We start from the raw sequence: 22,269 nt of genomic DNA, 5'->3' as shown, positions 1-22,269 counted from the left end.
TGGCTTTTCTGTCCTCAGCCTTCAGAATTCTGCTCACTTCCCAGTAGCTCTGAGAAGCCTGCCCACCCTGGCCTTCTGAAGGCAGTCAAGGTACTCCTTCAGTGTCACTCAGATGTTTAGCAACAAGTGGAATTGGATCATCTGGATGATTGATTGGTTTTCAGAAGTTTTATCATGAATATCGATGACATCCAAACAGACAAGTATACCATACTTTGTCAAAATTACACAAAGACATTTTGTGTAGCTTAAATGAAGCCTGGTATTATGCGATCCTTCTCTAAGGGCTCCCATGCTTGTTGACGAATCAAAATACATCTTTGTAAATGTTTAGAAAAATTCCAGGACACTAATTATCCAAGTATTCCATAGGTGTTATAAACAAAACTTGCTAAGGAGGTTTAGGAAAAAAGGATTCATGTGGGAGAGTGTTATAAAACACGGTTTAATGGAAAAAGGTAAAATTATTAATTATTTAGGCAGCTTTGATATGTGGTAAATACAGGTGTATTTACCACAAAATAAATTGTTGTTTAGGAAATCCTGCCAGTGTTTAGGTTTAAAACTTATCTGTGAGTTGTAACAGAATGAGCTTAAGTTTTCAGCTGGCCTTTAGCATGTGTGACAATCACAGACACCAAAATCCTCTTTTTACAAAAGAGATGTTAGAAAGTCTAGATTGTAAAGAAAGAAATGGAAAATGTATGGCTAGAACTCTGGTCCAGAGAGTGGACCAGAGAGTGGTGGTTGAATCCTAAATTTCCTGGGAGCTCAGAGAACAGTAGTGAAGAGAAATCCCAGGGAGCATTAGATTCATTCATTCATTCCTATCCCAAATATTCAGAGTCTCTGTGATTTGTCAGGTGCTGTCCTAATTATTGGGATGGAAGAAATGGACTAGACAGGTGCAGTTGGGATTTTTTCATGATTCTAAGTGGAAGAAGCATCCACATTTCCCCTTGTTCCCATCACCTATTTATAATACTCATTTTGCCTCCAGCTCTACCTTGCATGTAAAATGTTATTTTGTCATGAAAGAGCAAGTGAAGTGGCCTAGGGGAAGGGTAATGGGCCTAATAACCTCTGAACGTCCCATCTAGCTTGAGCAATCCATGATGCTCTCTAGCTCTTCATGAGTCATAAATCTGGAGAGTTGATCATCTTTCCCTGATCTCCATGTTACACTGGAGCTGCGGCTGTTCCCCTGCGAGGCTCGCAATTGACAGTCATTTAATAATGCTCCTTCGCTCTGAACCTAGGATTGCTCACTTTAAAAAAATGGATCTGAAAACCCATATGGGGGATTATTCTCACTTTATATGTATATATTTTCCCTCGAAGGTGGTAACATATGGAGGAATAATTACAGCAAGATTTTCTTCTGTCATTACCGTCTCTAACATTTTTTTCCCCACATGGAATATTCATTTTTAAAATCCTTGGCCAAAATTCAATGTTGTCCTTTTAAATGACTAAACCTTTGTTGAGTTCTCACGCAGTGTATAATATAGGCTTAGCTAATCAGCCTCACCCAGCTCATATATCATGGCAAAGTGTTTCTCCGAGCAGCTCAATCTGGTGGCAATGATGATGAAACTATTGAATTTAACAGGCCCATTTCAGATGTGCCCTTTCAAACAGCAGCTGTGATGTCTGTGACACTAATCTTCCCCCTCCACTCTTTCCCCTTCCTCCTGCATGTCTCTTTTTTCTTTTCTTTCTTCATTCTCCTCTTCCTTCTTCCTACTTTCTCCTATTTCTCTTCTTCTCTTCCTCCCTCTTTGCCACACACACAACAGGCAGGTATTGATCCTTGCTGATAATTGTCTTTAACTCGTAAAGTGTGGCGAATTATGTGAATTCCCTGCTTCTACTAATAGTCTGAATTTAAGTCAACTCTCCCTAAGAGAGTTAGTTCTCTTCCCACAGGAATGTTGGGACTAAAGGGCAAAAGTTTCCCACCCTCCCTCCTGATTTAACTCTAGTTCAATTTCTACCATACTGCAGAATTTTCCCTTACTGCTACAAATGGATTGGCCTTCTCAAATTCTGTAGCCCTGAATGTGCTGCTTGCTTATCTGGTCCTTGCCATGCTCTGTATTGTGTGATTCATCAGCTTCCTCATGGATAAAGTTTAATCTACCTAGGGAATGAATGGGAAGATACCTAATGGTTTTGAACTTCTTGTAAGCCAGGCACTGTCAGAAATGGTCACTTACATAAATTACCTCTTTTAATCCTAACAACAACCCAATAAAGTGGGTGTCATTATCCCCCTTCTAAGTTGAGAAGAGTAAAGTTCAGTGGGATTTGAAACATTTGGATGTTGCAATTTGGATTTGAACAAGGCTTTATTGACTTCCAAGGAAACACTCTTGTTTCTAAACAAGTTTCCAGCCTCGTTACCTGAGGACATAGACCTTTTCTTTTGAATTACTTATATCTAGCATTGCATCCTTATTTAGGAAGTATCCAGACATTGTTGTAACTACCTCTGCATTCTCCAGTGTCCCAGTGTTCTCAAAACAGATGCTTTCCCCAAATAAATATTGGATAATTAACCCATTGATTGATTTTTTTGCATAACCTTTGAATATTCCCAGATATCATAAATTTTTAAGATACATGTAATGACTAACTATAAAGTCAACATATCCTACCTATTATTTATCACAAAAATATTGTTTATCATCACGCCTCTTTCTGGGTTTCAGGTAATCTTAAATAGGTACATTGTATTTGCTTTCTCCATTTCTATGTTTTTAACTTTGATCTTGTGTTTTATAAATCTGATTTCAGTCCTTATCACTATTAGGGATGGGTGGTGGTGGTTTGTGTCTCGTTATATCTCTAAATTATCTTCCCCCCTGGAATTATTGTGTTATAGGAGATAGATATGCACAACTAAACCATAGTAAAAATGCAAGACAGAATATTTTGCTGATATCTGTGATACTATTTCCTAATTTCCAGTGCAGTGCTCTAAGGAAAGCTGAACATGACTTGGACCAGGGAAGTCTTTTCGTCTTCCATCTTCTCCTCTGAATCTCAGATAGTCAAGCATTGCCAAGGTGGTTTTGAATGCAGAATGTTTCTCAATCTGTTCCTTCCTTGTTCTGGTTGTAGCAGATGCAGTGAAGGAAGTTAGAGAAGAGTGGAAGGGCTGTTTCTGGGAAGCAGGCCCTAAATACTTCTGCTTAGCATATTAACCATGTAGAGAGTCAGATAGGCAGACAAGATACAGGATGGCTGAGTAAGTCCAAAGAAACAGATCCTGCCCTGGCGGTTTAGCACATGGGACAGGAAATAGGAGCTCTGTCCCCATACTTGGGCATTGATGTGCAATAAACAGTGGCCTTGATTACTAGTAAAAAAAAAAAAAAAGGCTTTATGTTTCACACTCTTAGTAATCAGATTGAGAGCTTCTCTTCCCCATTAGAAATTAGTGAGGATGATAGGAAGAAGCCTGGGTGAAAATTTTCTTTCCAGTAAGCACATATTCCTAAAGTTTTCTGTGTGCTCACTGGAGATTCTTCAAAAATTGGGCATTTCAGAGGACAGACACCTTTTTTTCTGTTAACTTGTAGAGCAAACTGCATTTCTCTCTCTCTCTCTCTCTCTCTCTATATATATATATATATATGTTCTCTCTCTCTCTCTTTATATATATATATATATATATATGTATATATATATACACATATGTGTATATATATATATACATATATATATATATATACACATATGTATATATTTCTGCTGTTTGAGTAGGGGAATGGAGAGAGCAACAGTTATGCACTGATCCTTCAGGTGTGGCAGCACAGTGAGATGTAAACATGGGGATTTTCCTGTTCAGCAATGGCCGGGTCATCCCAGGCTGCTGTCCTTTACAAAGCCCAGAAGGCTAATCAGTTTGTATGTGTCATTGTAATACCATAGTGTAGGTGGGCATTATTCTTCAACAGTGGGTTAAACAGTGACTGGAGAAATTAGCCAGATAGAAGTCAAGGAGAGATGGCTATGTAGATTTGGAGGTGTGACTTCAAGAATTTGAGGCAGGTCTGAGATCCAGGACAACTTTTCCTTGATTTATCTTGTATCCAGGCCTGGGCCTATGCCATTTGCCTTATGTTCTCTGTCTCTCCTGCTGGCTGTCTTCAACTTAATAGTCTACATTCCTCTCTTGATTCTTCCCTGAGCATCTCTTTTTCTACTGTTTCCTGCCTTCTCAAGGCTGGGCTTCTCAAGGCTTCACAACTTCTGTTGTGTCCTTCTGAGGTCCTGTTCTTAGCTCTAGCCTGTAACTACTTATTTAATTGCATCCTCCCTCCCCCACCAACCTCTCTTGGCTGTGAGCCCGCTAGGGCAGCTCCTGGAATGGGGATTAAGGTTCACAGAGTACCTTCAACTTGCCAGACATTGTACCAGACGTGTCCTATCCATTATCTTAATAAATCTCTATACCCTGCCCTGTGAGGTGGATTTTATTATCTTTATTTTATGGATGGGTAAATGGTGGCTTAGAGATATTAAGTAGCTTGCCCAAGGCCATTTATTAAGTGGTAGAGCTGGGATTTGAAACCAGTTTTCTCTGACACTCCAGCCCTTGCTTTTCTCCTGGTGTTGCCCTTCACATCCTGTGGTAGAGTTCATGGGCTCTACTGATTCGTACATTCACTGCTGGCTCAATTAATGTTGCTGTCTTTATTTCACTTTTCTGACCTCCTATCAGGGGCACCTGCAGCCACGGCTGAACCTGTCGACTTCTCCCTTTCCCGTTTCTGCTTCTAGGTTTCTCTTGCTGACTAGAAGATTTGCAACTCGAGTGACAGAGAGTGACTGATATCATCCCCACTCATTTCACTGTCAAGGGTTGGGCCTGTCAGCAGTTGGTGAATAATTTGCCGGCGATGGGCACTGATCATAAATCGTTCCCCATTAGCTGTCACGGTCAAACTCACCTCCCCAAGTTGTGGAGTTCCAGATGGACCATGTCCTGCACTTAGGCTTAAAAAAATCTTTCACTACTTGGTCATTGGATTTTTCACTCGAGCTGGAGGCTCTCTGATTTCCTAATGATTTGCATTTCTGTATTCTAAGAGGAAAATGTGCATCAGTCATGATGGAGCACATATTCCTTTCTATGCTTATCATGAATTGACACTCATCAGATTAGAAAAGCAATTAACAGCTTTCTTCTCTCCTGATATCTAGTCAGAAAAGAGACTGGTTTTGCTTGTTTATTTTCTGTGTTATTCTTTGCTTCTTCCTCATCACTACTCTTTTACCGAATCTGTTGTAACAATAATTTATGCTTCTTGAGTGTTTCACAGGTATCAGGCTCTGGTCTAAGAGCCTCGTGCAAATCAACTCATGTAATCCTTGCTATAGCCCTGTGTGATAGGGGCTATTCAAGGCAGCTGAATACAGCCTCTCTGGACATGCACTGCACCAGCCCAGGGCACCATTCACGTATGTGCAATGTGAACAGTATCCCTGGATCTGTGTGGTGGCTGTACTGCTGGCACTATTATCACCTCCATCTTAAAGATGAGGAAACAGAGAAGTAGAGAAGTTCAGTAATGCGCAGCTTCCCACTGCTATATGTAGTGCATGCTGGGCTTCAGACTCCGGCAGCCTGGCTCCAAAGTCCACCTGCTTCTCTCAGTTTGCTGCTTCTTTTAGTCTCTGGGTCACAGTTGAACCTCGGAAAGAAAGGTTTTGTTTGGTGACATATTCTGGGTACTCGAGAGTAATAAAACTTTTTTGTTTCAGCACCATTCTTGAAGATCTTTCTAACATGACCCAGTTGACTTCCTGCTCTAGTGAGTTAAGTCCTCAGTAAATGTATTTTTATTTGTGTAAGTGAGGTCCTGTAGGTGCATGGGTTCATCCTGAAACTCTACTTACAGTTCAGAGGAATTTCCATGTAGATGGAGAAATGTATAGGATACTAGAAGAGTCTTTCCCTAAAACTGCACCTAATTGAGACATCTGACTTTAAAAGTTAATTCCTCATCTCTGTGTACAAACTTCTTTGGGCTCACTAAATAATAGGTTTCCTTATTTTGACTGTCAGGCTAGTTTATAGCTGACCACTGAGTTGATTTGGCAGAACCTTTACTCCAAATTGCCTTTCAATATCGATAAGTGTATATATACTCTGATGATGGAATAGAAACTTTTTTTTAACCATTGCTTGATTATAGCACTGCAGGGTACCTTATTTCAACCCAAATTAGAAATCACTTTACCGCTTGTATCCTTTCTTAAAATGAAATCTCTGCTTTTGGTATCTTTATTCACAGGGATCTCACCACCTCTAAAGATTGCAGTGGTCCATTAAAAGAACATTTGCTTAGATTAACTTCTGGCTCACCTAGTTCATACTACTCTTAGGGAAAACGCTAGGCCATCTGCTCAGAGGGCCCACAAATCACAAACATATGGAAAATTGATAAATAGCTTTAAACGTTCTTGTGTGCCTCTATCAGTTAGGGTCTGATGCAGCATGACCCATGACTCTAAACATCTACTGTCACAACTAACACCATTCAGGCCCCAGGGAAAGTCTTTTCCTCATCTCTTTCTCTAAGTCCTCAAAACACAAATATCTGTGTCTGAGTGTCATGGAGGCTTGTAGTTTGAATGAACACTGTGGAAGCCAGGGGCAAGCAGTGCTTTGGAGTATGGGAAGGATTTGAGCAGACGAAGTATATAGTGAAGATCAAAGACAAATTAATTAGCATGTCAAGTCTTCTCTCAGAAGGCATGGAGGCAATCAATTTCTGCAGTAGGGGTCCATTTCTTATTGCTCGTCAGGTTCCACATCATGATTCTGGAGGTACTCACAAAGTGCCATGGCTGCTCAGAAAATTTTGCCATATTAAATAATTTGCTATTTTCAAATTTGTATATAGTTTTAGCTATATGTAACAGACATGGAGAGTAATACTGATTCTTTACCTTGACAATTAGATGAACATTGAAAGCTAGTACAGTGAATGTTTTTATTTTTAAAAAAAGTGTTTACTATATGGGCACATGGGTGGCTCAGTCAGTTAAGTGTTTGACTTTGGCTTAGGACATGGACTCCTGGTTTGTGAGTTCGAGCCCCGTGTTGGGCTCTGTGCTGACAGTGCAGAGCTGGAGCCTGCTTCCAGTTCTGTGTCTCTCCCTCTCTCTTTTCCTCCCCTGCTCACACTCTATCTCCCTCTCAAAAATAAATATAAAATTAAAAAAAAGTGTTTACTGTATCTTACTATATTGTGAAATTATTAAATTCATTCAATTTATAAAGATAATAGTTTCAAAAATTTTATTCATTGATTGTAATTGATATTTTACCTTTTAATTTTTAATACTTCAGGAGAAAACTTTAAAAAATATATATGAAAATATTTTTAATTTTTACTTTTTATGTTATATTCGTTTTTTCAAAATACATTAAAATGTATATACTTTGAATATAATTACATTTGAAACACAGATCATTATGTTCAGTAAAATCCAAATTATGTGAAAATACTGATAACAGCACAATGAGTAATTTATTAAAATTAAGTCAAGAAAATACAGTTGGTGGAATAAATATATGACTTATGAATTATTAACATATTTTTAAAATATCACAGGCACATCCATAGAACATTCAGACCTATGGTAGTAATTATTAATAATAAATTCAGTCATCTTTTATATTTTGCCAAATTTTAGTCATAAAAAACATATATGTTTTTGATACTGTGGTTTGAAGGTACATTTTCTGAGGGAGAGAGTTAAATCCAGAGCTTTACCTATTTTTGTTTGATTTATAACTTTTAAATATTTAGGTATAAGATATGTGGGCCTTCAGTTGTGCTCTTGCCCTGAGTCCTGCAAATGTGATACCTTAGGACCATAGATTAATCTCTGGAGGGCTCAGTCTGCTTATTTATAATCTGGAGACCGTGATCTTTGGTGGCTGTGGTGATAACTGATATGCATATCATATCACTTTGTAAATCCCAAGGTACCATTCCCATATTTAAATTATTGTTGTCTAGTATCACTGTCTTAAAACACTTTTTAAAATGTTGAATGAAAATCTATTCCCACATAATATAGAATAACAGAATCTTCAAGTTGAAAGAACCTTACAGATAATATAGACCACTTGTCTTCCTTCCCTCTGCACTTTCGGAGACGGCCCATTTTATTCTTTGATAGCTCAGTTTTTAGAGAGTTGAAATGTACCCCTCTTTCCATCTTTGTAATCTGCCCTTATCAGCGGCATCATTAGTGCTATACCTTTTTTTGAATGTTACTTCTCTCCTGCCTTGAAAATTGAAATAATTTTCAAAGACATAATAAATTGCAGTTTAAAGACACTTCTACCTCTTATGAGTCTTATTCCCTTTAAAAACCACTATCAGGGCCCCATATCTCTATTTTCCTTGACGTTAAAATTTCCCCCCAAATATACATATCCATGTGCTCCTCTCTTCAATGTCACCAATTCCAGGTTGACACGATCGTTTCTCTCCTGCCTTATTTCTAAGCTATTAGTTTATTTTTCTCACTGGTCAGAGTTAAACCCAGAATAATAACTTTCCTCTTTGCTCTTCCTCCTTCAGTGCAACCATGTTCATCAGCAAGACAAGCTGGTGTATCAGATCCTGTACCTTTAACATAATTGTATCACTTCTTTTGTTGATGAAGATTGTGCATATATAAGCAGCCTATGTGAGGTACTGAAATGCTGCATTAATTTTCATTTCGTATAACTGTGAAATCATCCGTATTCCAATCTAGCAGATGTCCTGAGCTAGAATTGAATGTAGTAGGAGTAATGGTGGGAGCCCTATGATAGGTTAGAGAGAATTCTAAATATTTGTTTTAGTAAAATTCCTGCCCAAACCTTGAAACACTGTTTGTCCCTCCCCACTACAGAACATTGTGTCCAAACATTTACATTAAATAAAGAATAGTACAATTGTATTGTAGAGCTGACAGTGTGTGTACATAACATTAACTGCGTGGGGTACCATGGCAGTAGTTTAGAGTGAAGTTATGGAGGTTCACATTCTCCTCCTGCTGCCTTCCTTCCACATTATCAAGTGATAGATCATTTGAAGTCAAAGGTAAACCCTGTTGAGTTTCTATATTCAACTTAGGTTGTACCAGAATTAATTATACCTTCTGCTACTTTGCAAAGGATTGTCACCAATAAATTCTAATAAATAGGAGTAGAAAGATTTTATTCATACTATTCCAAAAAAATTAGAACATAGTAGTGTTATTTAGTAATGCAGATGTTATATTATTGTGTTGCTTATATGAAAATGGATATGACATGGAGAGGTATATCAAATGAGTAGGAGAGAGATTTGAGCTGGGCTACTGTTTTGATTATGCATATTTATTCATAATACAGAAGTCGCTCTATGGAACCTCTTCTCCTAAGATATTTTTGGAAGCCATATTCTATTTTTTTAAATATTTAGATATGTCAGTACTATCCTGTACTATATTTATGAATACGTTATTTAAATTGTACCTTAATTGGTTTAGTCTCCAGAATTGTAAGACATGATGCTAATATCTGGTGTTGTCCAAGTGAGCAGGGGAGATAATGGTGTGGTGCTGTTGGTTGGTTGCTGGGGAATGAGCCTGCTGTACATGGTCTGAAAACAGTAATTGCAATGTGACTCTGATTTCTTGTTTTGAGCATAATGTTGTTTTACCAGTAGATCACCTCATTTTCTATTATGATTACTCTGTCAGGACCATAGCCCCATGAACATATTTTATTTTATGTACTTGATAGCAGTATGCCAAAAGAAGATCTATGTTAACCAACTGATTAAAGAATTAAAACTACTAGATGACCTCTATGCACACATGTGCACACACACACACATGCCATTCTTCACTCTTTTTTCTCGTGTGTGTGTGTGTGTGTGTGTGTGTGTGTGTTTCTTGCTTGGAACATTAATCACATTGTGGTCAAAATGATTTAAGGAGTACTTTGAATTATCAGTATCATGACTCAGTATTATGCCTGTTTCTTCAGTGGAATAGTCACACTCAAATATTTCATGTCTTTCAAAAAGAATGATAAAGAGAAATAAATTATTATGGATGGAGAAGTTAGTATCTTCTAAGTTAGTATCCTATGTGGGGCGATTAGAAGGATCAGGAAAAAGAAAGGGACACCTGTGTAACTTTACAAATAATTTTCAACTTGGCACAATAATTACATCCATCTTCAAAACTGGTACAGGTCCTACACCCTTCCACAAGGCCTTATAACCTTATACTCAAAACTCATTCCCACTTCACATTACTCCTCATCTCATCAAGTGCAGAAGATAACACATTAATTTCAAGTTTTTCTAGTTATATCTCACTTGATTCTAACATGCTAATTCTTCCAAGCGTGCACCATCTAGTCCTCCAATGTAGTCTGTGCTGATTTTTCCGTGTCCCTAATACCCAATGACTATCACATTTCATACAGTGGCAGCTCTCCCTCCCATGTGTCTGTTTTATGATTGGTTATACCTAGCAACAAGGACAACTTAAAGCATTTTATTTTTGTGCCAAAAGTACACATTTGTTTTTATTTCCACTCCCCACTGTCTTTAAGCTAAGCAGATAAGAAGAGGGATGAACCTAGCTGAAAGACACACTCCGCAATTTCAACCCTCTGATGGTACCTATAACCAGTCAAAAACAATGCAAAGGGATTAAGGGCCTTTCCTGCCATCTTCAGATTCTCTTAAGACTGTAGTTCTTCTTCCTGTGGGCAGGGGTAAGGTAGCATTTCTCCTTGTGGGTCCCCAGGATTGAAGTTGTCAAGCCCATGATTACCACTTTGCCAAGATGCCCTGAAGAGGAGGTGCAGCATTTTCCTTTTCATGAAGTTTTTGAGGGTGTATCTGTGATTTTTACAAGTTACTCAGATGAGCCCAGGTGGTTCACTTCTTTGACAATTGAACCATTCTGATTAAAAATTCAAGGTCACCCTTGCATCATTAGAAAGATCTGATAGAAAATTTGAAATTTCTACAATTAAATCCTCAATTAATTTAGTGGGATGGTAGCCACCATCCAAAGGGATCTCATTATATAGTTAATAAAAGCCAAGAGCATGGAAAAAAGCCAAGGCCAAAGAGATTTTCCAGGATTTATTCCGGCTATACTTTTGCTACTTCAGGTCCCAAATCCCATCTTCTCCCTGGCACCCACACTGACCATTCCAACTTGCCCACTTTAGGCTTTAAAAGCATGTCTTACATACTACATGTATTCCTAGTTACTTAAATGATTTCTGATGTATCTTTGCCTTTTTTCTCTCACTTAGGATGTAAGCAACTTGAATGAAAGAGATTATTATGATTCTTTGTATTCTACAAAGTCACCTAAACTATGATTTAGCAAATACTGAACCACAGTTCCTAAGGGAAAGTGATTAGAAGTGTTAAGTGATTTGCTTGAGGCCACCATTAATAAATGCCAGAGTTGTGATTCGAACCCTACCCATTGGCCCCAGAACTGGAGCATCTTTCATCACACTGCATTGCCTCCTACTGTCTCCGTTCCCTGGTCGTTTCTGTTTGAGAGCTGGGACAAGATGGCAGAACATTGTTTTATTTGATCTCCGCTGGGAAATGCAGGTCGGAGTCTTGAATTTTTCACCACTTTGGGCATGTCCCTGCATGTCTGCAAATTACCCAAAAGCCGGTGAGTATTGATTTGGGGATTACAAATCAATTTTAGCAGTAGGTGAATTTGCAAATGCGGAATCCATGAGTAATGAAGATTGATTGTGTATGTCATATTTTTTTGGATGCCCCAAACACTGAATATAGCCATTTGCTGGTAGTGATTGCTCAATAAAGGTTTGTTCAGTGATGGGTTGGGTGAGTCAGCAGCTCCAGAATCAAAGAACTAGGTTTATTTCTCATCCTTTTGTAGTATACCTCCCAGTGTGTTGAAAGACATATAGTGAAGGAGCTGAGAGAATGGACTTGGGAGACATAAGGGCTGGATTTGAGGCCTAACTCTATGATAACTGTTAACCCCTGTGACATTAGGCATCAGTTCCCTCATTTGTAAAATGGGAGATAATAATAGTATTGGTCTTAAGGAGTTGTTATAAGAATAAAATGAGTTAATATTTGAAAAGAACTTAGAAAGTGCCTGGTACAAAGTGTTATATAAGTATTTGGTAAAACAAAAAGCAGAGACAAAAACAAAAACAAACCCCAATACCATGTTCTCAATACCTGGCATTACTATAAACTATTTTTACCGTATTGCTAAAAATCTGTGTGAGTTTTCATTTCTCTATCCTTATTGTAGATAACAACATATAAGAGCCTTCTTCATAAGAAGACTGGGAGAGTACAGTGAAATCTATATTGCAAAGTATAAACTTAAAGAAATGCAAAATAGTACTGTGAAACTCTGGCAGTCTCTAAAACCGGGCTGTGGTCTCTGGGGACTGTCCTGGCAGTACTCTGAAACTTGTCCTTTGTGGCGTACCCAGTCCATGGACAGGTAGCAATTTTGTTGTGACTTTCTCACACTTAATGTCTTTAAATGAGCTGACAGAGCTCCCTGCTGCACTGCCAGAAATAACTGCTTAGGGTGGAACTGTATACATTTCTTCCCTTTTCCACCAATCAACAGGTTGTAACTTAAGATAGAAATGAGGCCCCTGAGTTCATGCTGGAAATGGGGGGAAAAAAGTAGGAAATGATAGGTTGTCAACTTCACTGAAAAGGTGCAAGGCATCAGAACTGAAAATAAAGACTTTATTGCCTTGCAAAGAAGGCTTGGTAGCATTCAGATATTACCTACATCTGCTTTAATGATTCCATTTAAGCTGTCATTTTCTGCATTTACCTTGCAGCATTCAAAAGCAACTATACTTACATGTTCACAGCCAGTGCATTGCCAGCATTACAAAAGTGGGAAGATGGGGTGGAGGGGGGTAGAAAATGGTATATGATGTATTTCAAAGAACAGTTTCCTTGCAGAAAATTAGCAGTAATTTTGAGGCTACTCTTAAAGTGAAATAAAGTTTCTTTGGTTATAAAAAATGCTGACACTGAACGGAAGAGAAAGTGGTAGGGGGACTAAATTCACGCTCCTGTCCTTTCTCCCTCTACCCTTTTGCTATTTGCTAGACACCTGGTCAAGCACTTCAATGGGAAGGGCAAGGAATCTGGGGACAAGGTCACCTTGGTTTTATTCCCACCATGATCAGTCCTGATTGATAAAGGGACCAAATAATAGTGGTTTTCCTTGAGATTCACTTGGCTGCTTCTGGAATGGGGGTGAGAAGGTCCCAAGATTTTCTCAGTGCTCCTCAGAAGCCCCACAGTGATTGACAGTCTAGAAATGCAAATCATGGGGCACCTGGGTGGCTCAGTTGGTTAAGCTTCCAACTTCGGCTCAGGTCATGATCTCACGGTTTGTGAGTTCAAGCCCCGCATCAGGCTCTCTGCTGTCAGCGTGGAACCCGCTTCAGATCCTCTGTCTCCTTGTCTCTCTGCCCCTCCCTGCTCATGCTCTTTCCCTCTCTCAAAGGTAAATAAACATTAAAAAAAAAAAAAGAAATGCAAATCACCTTGAATATAGCACTTTTGTTATGGCTGGTCAAATATTCTCAATCAGATGCTATAATTTCTTCTCTAAATAGGCTTCATTTTTCAAGTTCCCCCTTAAATCTTACCACCACTGCTTCTGATGCCATTAACCCCCAGTCTCTTCCTCCTCCTGGTTCCTATGGTTTTGGTTAACTTGACTCTGGGTCTCTACTTTGCGTGCTGAACTAGGGCATTTGTTTACTTGTTTCTGTATCTACATTCATTTTCTTAGGTCTGCAGGTAAAATTTAATTTTGTGAATTCAGAGTTACACTTTTTGGGGCCACTCATGACTCCTGTATGGCACATTTTAAAGAGGAGGTATTTCACACAGTAATAGTCTCTTTGCTGATTTTTACTAAAGGTGAATTCCAAATCCACACAGTTTATATGACTATGTCTGTTTACTTTTTGGACTCCTTCTCTTGTCTGTTTTGCCTGTTAGGGGATTCTACCCACATTAAGTTTCCAAGTGGTTTCAAATTCATTATGTTAGTGCTCCAAATAAACTTGAGCTAACAATTCAGATCAAGCAAACTTGGGTTCATAGAAAGAACACTGAGGACTAAGCTGACCTGGCCCATCTGCCCATTGTTGTCCACTGTAAGCCTCTTCAGGGCCAGGCAATAGTGAAGCCAACTGTATGGTCTTCCTTAGTATTGAGAACAGAGAGTGCTCAGGATTATAAAGTGGAACTTCATAAATTTCTTTTTAATAAATGAATGCACTAATGAATTAATAAACAAATTCAGCATTCTTGCCCAATTTGTTTAGTCCCCTTTAGATCTTCTGTGATCATGGGAATAGTGCATAGTGTCCTTTCATTTTGGCACATAATTCAACAGATTAATGCTCAGTTGTTATGATAAATCATTTTTAATCTTTTTTTGAAGGAATGAAGACTTTAAAAGGGGAGAAAATTAGGGATTCTGAAATAGATGATAGGGTCAGAAGCAGAAGCAGAGAGAGAAAATGTTTATTAATGTTACTGCAAGCAGTATTTTATTTCATGGGAGGTGAGAGAACCCTAAGAAACATGAGCTAGAGTTTAGTTATGAATTTTAATTATTTTTCTTTCTTGACAGAAGGGAAGATATCTTGTCTTAATTTACTTTTTCATTCAAATGCTAAGCACAATGTCTAGAATATGGTAGGTGTTCAGTAGTTATGAAAGGTAGGCCAGGTGGATGGAAGTTGACAGCCTAATGGAGAACATTTTATCTGTGTTTCTGCTTCTCTTTCCAGATACACTTCCACATGGGAGTTAGAAAGAGAAAGGAGTAAATTTTTTTTACTTCATAAAAGGACTGCATCCCTCACTCCACACCACTTTCTCACTTCTCATGAACTCATCTGTCTTGTGGAGAGAATTTGAAGAAATAATTGCCCTGGAAGTGCTAATAATTGAATGAAAATTATTTAGTTTTTCACAAATATTTGGCTTTATCAGAAAACAAGTTCTGATACCAAGTATTTCAAGCCTAATAGAATTTAAGATAAGATTCACCAAAGGTATTAATAAATAATTTAAAAAATACACATTCATGTATTTTTTTCTGAGGTCCAAATAAGTTTAAAAAGCGTGGCTTGAACACAGTTAAACAGTTTGGACTTCGCAGTTTTATGTCTTTAATATACAAGAGACCATGTGAATCTCCACATTTCTCAAAGTTATTTTCCCCATGGAACTTTGTTTTTTTAATAGAGTGTTTTGAGATGTTAGCATTCTATGCAGAATTCTTTGGAAAAATTTGTAATAAGTCACCTCCCAGAGCTCATTCACAGAGTGAGGGCTATAAGCCTCAATCTGAAAACAAGCTGAAATGGAATAATTTTCTGATTCATTTTTTTCCATTTTGGAATTCACACAGCATTATTCATCTCAAGCTGCAAGAATGTTGAGCAGTACTTTCCCTTCACCAAAACAAGAAAGAATATATTACAGGTGTGTGCAAGAAATTTTGCAGTAAAACCACCTGCCCTGCATAATGACTAGTTTAGTTATTGATAAGGTTAGAGACAATAACTCTCTGAAATCTATTCTGTGACATTTCTCATAAGCGGTATCTTCAAGTTTTTCAGCTGCTTCAAAACCATTAATTAGTGAAGAAGTGTATTCTGAATGCGATAATTTCCTAATAAAACCCACAGGTATCAGACTGAATGGATGCAAGCTGATCAAAATGTAATGTTATGTTTTCAATAATCATGGCGGGTTATTTGCTTAGTATTGAAATTTAGACTTTAATTTTCTGACATGACCAAAAGGAAATTGCAGCCAAATATGGCAGAAACTCAGGAGGCTGTGCTTGCCACAGGTGTTTAATCATCAGGGATGCTCTTGGGGGAAAATAGTATTGATGGCTGGCGGGCCAGTGTCTACAGATGGGGAAAAGCTAGTAGGGGGTGGGAGGAGAGGCAGGTTAGAAGAGTATCACAATCTGGACAAGCTCCAAAGAAAATCTCATCTCTCATTTCACACCTTTGCTATTTGCTGTCAGTCTCTCTGCAGAAAGTGTTATTACCTTGCAGTGCTCGGCAGGGGTCGACGGGCAACCCCAACACTTCCCCTTGGCTTCACTGCCTCCTGGATGGACTTCTTCATTAAAGCGCACACCACACTTCTCCTGGTTTAATGGGCATAAATATAGCTACTCAAAAAGGGGAAGCACTTTCCTATCCATGAAGATATTACATCCAAGAGACGAAAGGAAAACCTGCTAATTGAGAATCGCACTTTGGTTTAATTACACAGATGCTAAAATAATGTAACTGAAGCGCCTTAAAAATATAATTATCCACTATGCAATGCTTGAGAGCATGTTTTATGTTTTTGCTTTTAATGCATATGATCAAGAAAGAGCCAACAAAAGAATCGTTCCTGGGTAATTTGGGAAACTGGGACATGTTTGGGTTTGAAAGATGTTTCAGAAAGTATCTTGCTTTTGGAAGGAATCATCAAAGGTATTTTGTGAGTAACTACACATAAAAGTCTTCTTCTTTACCTGGATGTTCTTCAAAGGCACCTGGGATTAAAATAAATAATAGATTTTAGGGTAGGCTTGAAATTTTGTACAATTATCTTCTCCAGTATAGTAAAGAGTAAGGACTGCTATACATTTAGAAAGACATACTGTGTTTGTGGTGTAATTTGAAGAAGATCTAGAAAGCGCTTCTGACTGACTGATATTCTTTTCACCTTTCATTCCCCAACCTTAAGCCCCATCCTGTTGAAGTTATTATTAATACAGTGGTTAGTTACTATATATTTTTTCAAAATATTTGCATAGAATGCTAATATCTCAAAACACTGGTAAACATAAACCCGATTATGTATTGTTTTCTACTGGCTAGTTTGTGTTTTTATGTATGGTACTTTGTGTTTTGATGTTTATTTTCCTTGTAGATGTTGTCTATTTCTATTGGTAGTGTTTGCCATGGGTTATAGTAAACACTGCCTGATTGATGCTAACATTGTGCATTTATGATTAACATGGTGGGCAATGTGGACTATTGCTATCCTTCTAAGACAGAAATGTGTAGTAAGTTAGCGATAAAGTGTACTTCCATATAGCAATCTAGAAATGGTACTAAAATCGTTTAGTAGACCTTATTCGAGCCTTCAGGAGGTCAGAAACTTGTAGACACTGGCAAGAGATGGGTGTAGCCCTGAGAGGGGGAGGAAGGAAGCAGGAGATGGACTACATGGAGCTTCTAAGGCCAGGATGAGGAGGGGAACTGTGAGTGACATGGTGCATCTATAAGCCATCTTGGTTAACCTCTTGATAAATAGGCTGCAGAGGTGGGAATGTGACAGACAGGGAATGGAGCCTGGGCTACGTTTAAGCTGAGGGAGGTGTTGATTTTTCCCTCCACCCATGAAGCCAGAGAGCTATGAAGGAGTGCAGGGGTTGAAAGCTCAGGCTCTGGAGTCTGAATGCCTGGACCCTAATCCTGTCTCCATCTGTCACTAGCTGCAGAGCCTTGGAGAAGTGACCCATCTGTTTAATCCTGAGTTTTTTCCTTTGTAAAATAAAGTTAAAGTACCCACTGAGTTGAGGTGATGTGATAATTAAATGAAATAAACCAAATGACACACTTAAAAGAGCACCTCGCCTATTGTGAACAACTCCAAAAATTAGCTGGCATCAGTTCTCCAGAGCTGCTTTGCCAAACCATGTATACATTTCAAACACCATATGTGTGAACACTCAGAAGGTGGTCTGTAGCTCTCAGAACCTTGGAGAAGAAAGAAAAATTCCTCAAAGTTTGAGGAATCTTGGATTTTAATCCAGTGTCAAGCCAGGCTGTCTGCTCCATTCTTGCTCTACTAGAAGAAGCAGAGCATCACAGCTAAGAAATGGAACTAGAGCTGTACCGGACATCTCGCAGGTTGGATAGTCACAGATGTGTTTACATTTACATCTAGATGCTACATGGCTCATTACTTCAGGGTGAGAGGCCACTGCATACATGTGCATCTGCTAATGAATCTGGACCTGTCCCAGCAGACTGCCTAGACAGTGCATTTTTTTGGATGATGTGTTTTTGAGTGGAGTAAGGAAAGAAGAAAGAGAGGTATTTTATTAATTGCCAAACATCTTGAATAGTCAGTGTTTCTAGTCAACATTCCCTAATTTTTGTATTGATAGAATTGTAATAATGGCCAACATTTATAGAATGCTTTATATGTATTACATTTAGTGTAAAAAAAACCCCACCAGAAACGTTAATGGCATCTTTTTAAAGGTGTATTTGTAAGCTCATGTTAATAATGCTATTCATTATTTTGACACTGTTTGATATAGGAGTTTCTTGACAAAGTTTTCTTACAAAGGTTGGTTTGTGCCCTTCAGGTCTTTAATCACATGAGAACTCGCTGTAAAGAGGGAGGTATAATAGTGTAAAGAAATTTTGGGGTTAAATGGACCCAGGTTGAATCTTAGGTCCCCTACTTATTAGCTGTGTGGCCTTGCAAAAGTTAGGCTCTCTGAGTCTCAGTTTCTCATTTATGGTATAGAAATATTAATATCTACCTTTGGGTCTTTGTAAGAGTTAGAACTAATACATGTAAAATACTTAGAATATGGCAGGCACTAAAGGAAAAAAATTAGCCATTTGGTAGGTTTAATTTTGATCCTTTAGTATAGTAGCCCTTACACCAGACACTAAGAATACCTACTAAGTGCTACCCATATGGTCCCTGCATCCCAACAGGTCCTTTCTAGCAGCAGACACAGAATTGTAAACAAGTAAGGGAACCAAGTTTATCCGTGTTGATTCTGACTTCACAATCTATCTCAGACCTGTTTGCTTCTCTCTTCCTCCACTGTCCCATCCAAGGCCAGGTCACCCTCACCTCACATCTCAGCTTCTCTCATAGTCTCCCAGCTGGTCTCCAACTTAATACTTCAGTTCTTTCCAGTATGTTCCCCACCAGTGGTCAGATTGTCCCTTTTAAATTTAAATCAGACTTTGTCATATTCTTGCTGAAGACCTGTCTTCAGGTGCCTGTTAATCTTGGAGATCCAGATTCTGTTGCTGCACTGATTGTTACTTTTTTCCATCTGTAAAATAAGTAAATAGGTGCAAGTAATCTCCAAGGATGTTTGCTTCCTAGATTTTAGAATTCCACTCTGAATTTTTCCAGTATTAGTTAACCTGCCAGAACTAAAAGTACCAGATTCTTATTAGTGTGATTAATTCTAGCTTCTGTAACTACCACCTTCATTCCTTAGAGGCTTAACTAGTGGTGTGGTAGCAAAATTTAATAACTAATTATTCAAACACAAGGGAGGAAAAAAAAAACCTTGATTTGTAGCATTTGCTATTTTCATGGGGTAAATACTCCCACCATGGCTGATGTTAAGATTTAAGTTAACAATGTTATGTCATTCTTTATGTATGGAGTTGGAAAGAGATGCTATTGGCTCTTCTGAGCTGGTATGAGCTGTCTCCAACACTCTGTTGGGTTTAAGTCAGTATTCTCACTTTTGAGTCAATTCAGTGTGATCAGTGGGATGCACTGTGAGGCTGTGCTGCTCACAATCTTTTGAGGGTCCCTGTTGATGGAGGCTCCTCTGTGTTCACTATGTTGCTCCTTAAGTGATGTAGGGTGTTGACTAGTGGCTGTAGGGCAAAGGTTAAGAGAGAGAGGGTCATGGCAACTTTGGCTACCAAACCTAGAAGTGGCAACAATACTTCTCTCATTTTCTTTTGACTAGATTCAGTCACATAACCACACAACTGTAGGGGAGACTGGGAAATGTAGTCTTGCTGTGTGCCTAGAAGTAAATATGTGGCATTGTCAGTGACAGAACGTGGTTTCTAGTAACCAACTTGCTCACATGTCTCATTTCTTTCCTACACTAAAATATAGCTTTGTCTTAAGAGGTAGGTGTGATCTGTCCAAGATGAATGCAGTGCCAGCCTACTGTATCTTCCACAATGAAGTACCACAAACTGGGTTGCCTTAAATAAGAGATATTTTTCTTATAGTTCTGGAGGTCAGAAGTCCAAAATCAAGTTGTTGGTAGGACTGTGCTCCCTCTGAAGGTTTTAGGGAAGAATACTTGCTTGCCTTTTCCAGCTGCTGGTGGTTGATAATCCTTAACATCACCTAGCTTATAGATGCATCGCTTGAACCTCTGCCTCCATCTGTACATGTCTTCTCCTCTGTGTCTGCATCTCTATATCTGTGTCCAAATACCTCTCTCTTATAAGGGCACCAGTAATTGGATTAGTGCCTACCCTACTCTAATGGACCTTACTTTAATTTGATTACACCTACAAAGGCTGTATTTTGAAAAAGTTTACATTTACAGGGATTGGCAGTTAGGACTTGAACGTATAGTTTTAAGGGACACGATTCAACCTGTAACATTGACCTTCCCCCCAGAAGAGTTGGCCTCTTGCAAACCTTTGTCCACCTAATGCAATCAATCTTGGTAAATTCCAAGACCTGGAACCTAGAACTATAATCACCCCAAAGGAGGGAGTAGAATTTCTTTAACTGTAAAAGTCAGGCCAGCAGAAAAGTGCTGAGGACAAGTTTCTGCCGTGTCATTCTACAATTGTTTACTGTCCTCTGACCATGTTGGGGGAAGATCTTATGTTTTCCAGTGTCTGGTTTATCATTCTGCCAAATATCTGTGCTCTGTCTTACAATGAAGGGTCTACAGGGGTCCTGCACACCTACTACTGACTGTCTCTGGGAGCTTTTGCCAGTCAGTACTGTTTGAGGGTGCAGCTGTGGGAGCTGCTTGGGCATGTGTCCTGTTTGCATGACCCATCATCTTAAAAGAAGCAACTCAAAATCCTGTTCAGTTACTGCAGCCAGAACTGACTGCCCACTTATGCCATTGAGCATTGATATGGCTCTTTTTTGGCTGTGCAAGAGAAGAAACAAATATCCGTGTACTTCCCACATTAAATCAATATACAGTGGTTGGGTAAGGACAGGGTTATGGTAATTAAAACTCCCATTTGGAAAAAGAAGAGATAGAAAACATATAGATATCATTGGTCCGTAGTAAATTGAAATGTAGGTCAAGTGTTGTGAAGTTTTCTGCCTTGGCAGTGGGGAAATTCCTGAGGAGACTAATTCATCCTCTGGGAGTATTTCCTTTTATCTCCTTGGCTACTGTACCAGTCCATGGAGAAAGGGCTTCTTTCTGTTCACTGTCCTCCCTTCAACATTTGGGGTCGTCAGAGTTCTTCAGAGAAGCAATAGGATGTAACGGAGATTTATTATCAGGGATGGGCTGAGGGATGCAGTTATGAAGCTGAGAAGTCCTATGATCTGGTGCTGTCTTCAACCTGGAAGCCCAGAAAAGCTGTGGTGTATTTCAGTCAGGATCTATACACCTGAGAACCAGGAGTATTGATGACATAAAGTCCATTTTGAGGGGTGATATGTCCCCAGCCCACGCAATAAGGCAGAAAACAGAGGACAGATTCCTCCTGGTTCAGCCTTTGTGTTCTATTTAGGCCCTCAACAGATTGGATGATGCTCACCCATCCTGGGGAGGGAGATCAACTTTACAGAGTCCTCCAATTCAAATGCTAATCTCTTCCAGAAACACCCTCACAGACACACCCAGAAATCCTGTGTAACCATATCTGGTCATCTCCTGATTCCAAACTGACAGATAAAATTAACTATTACTGTAGGCATTGGGATGTGTGCCTTTCTTGGGGCTGTGCCGTTTTCAGAAGGCTGAGGTCACAAGGATTTTTTTTTTTTTTTTTAATCCTGAGTGGTCAAGGGTTGCATTTGTTGGTTTATGGTTTCTCCAGAAACATACTTCCCTTGAAAACTAAGAGGGTGCCGATCTGTTTGCTTAAAGTCAGTCTCACATGCTAGTAACTGAGGCACCCAAGTTTCTTTCCCTGGAAGGTGTCCAAATCTGCATTATTTATTTGCTTCCTCTCAGTCATGTTTTCTTCTTTCAGCTTAATGGCAGCTACCTTGAGGCTATTGGGTTATCTTTAATTTGATTTTTTTTCCCAGAAAGCTGGTTCCTAGTGGGGCTCTGTTGCTCAAAGCCTTATTTGATCTTTCTTTCCTACTCCTTGGAGCCCACGAAACAGTCAATATTTGTAATCCAAGGTCCCATATTACTGGACTC

This window comes from Prionailurus bengalensis, chromosome D3 (genome assembly GCF_016509475.1).
Source record: "Prionailurus bengalensis isolate Pbe53 chromosome D3, Fcat_Pben_1.1_paternal_pri, whole genome shotgun sequence".
Lineage (NCBI taxonomy): Eukaryota > Metazoa > Chordata > Mammalia > Carnivora > Felidae > Prionailurus > Prionailurus bengalensis.
Note: the sequence above shows the minus strand (reverse complement) of the source record.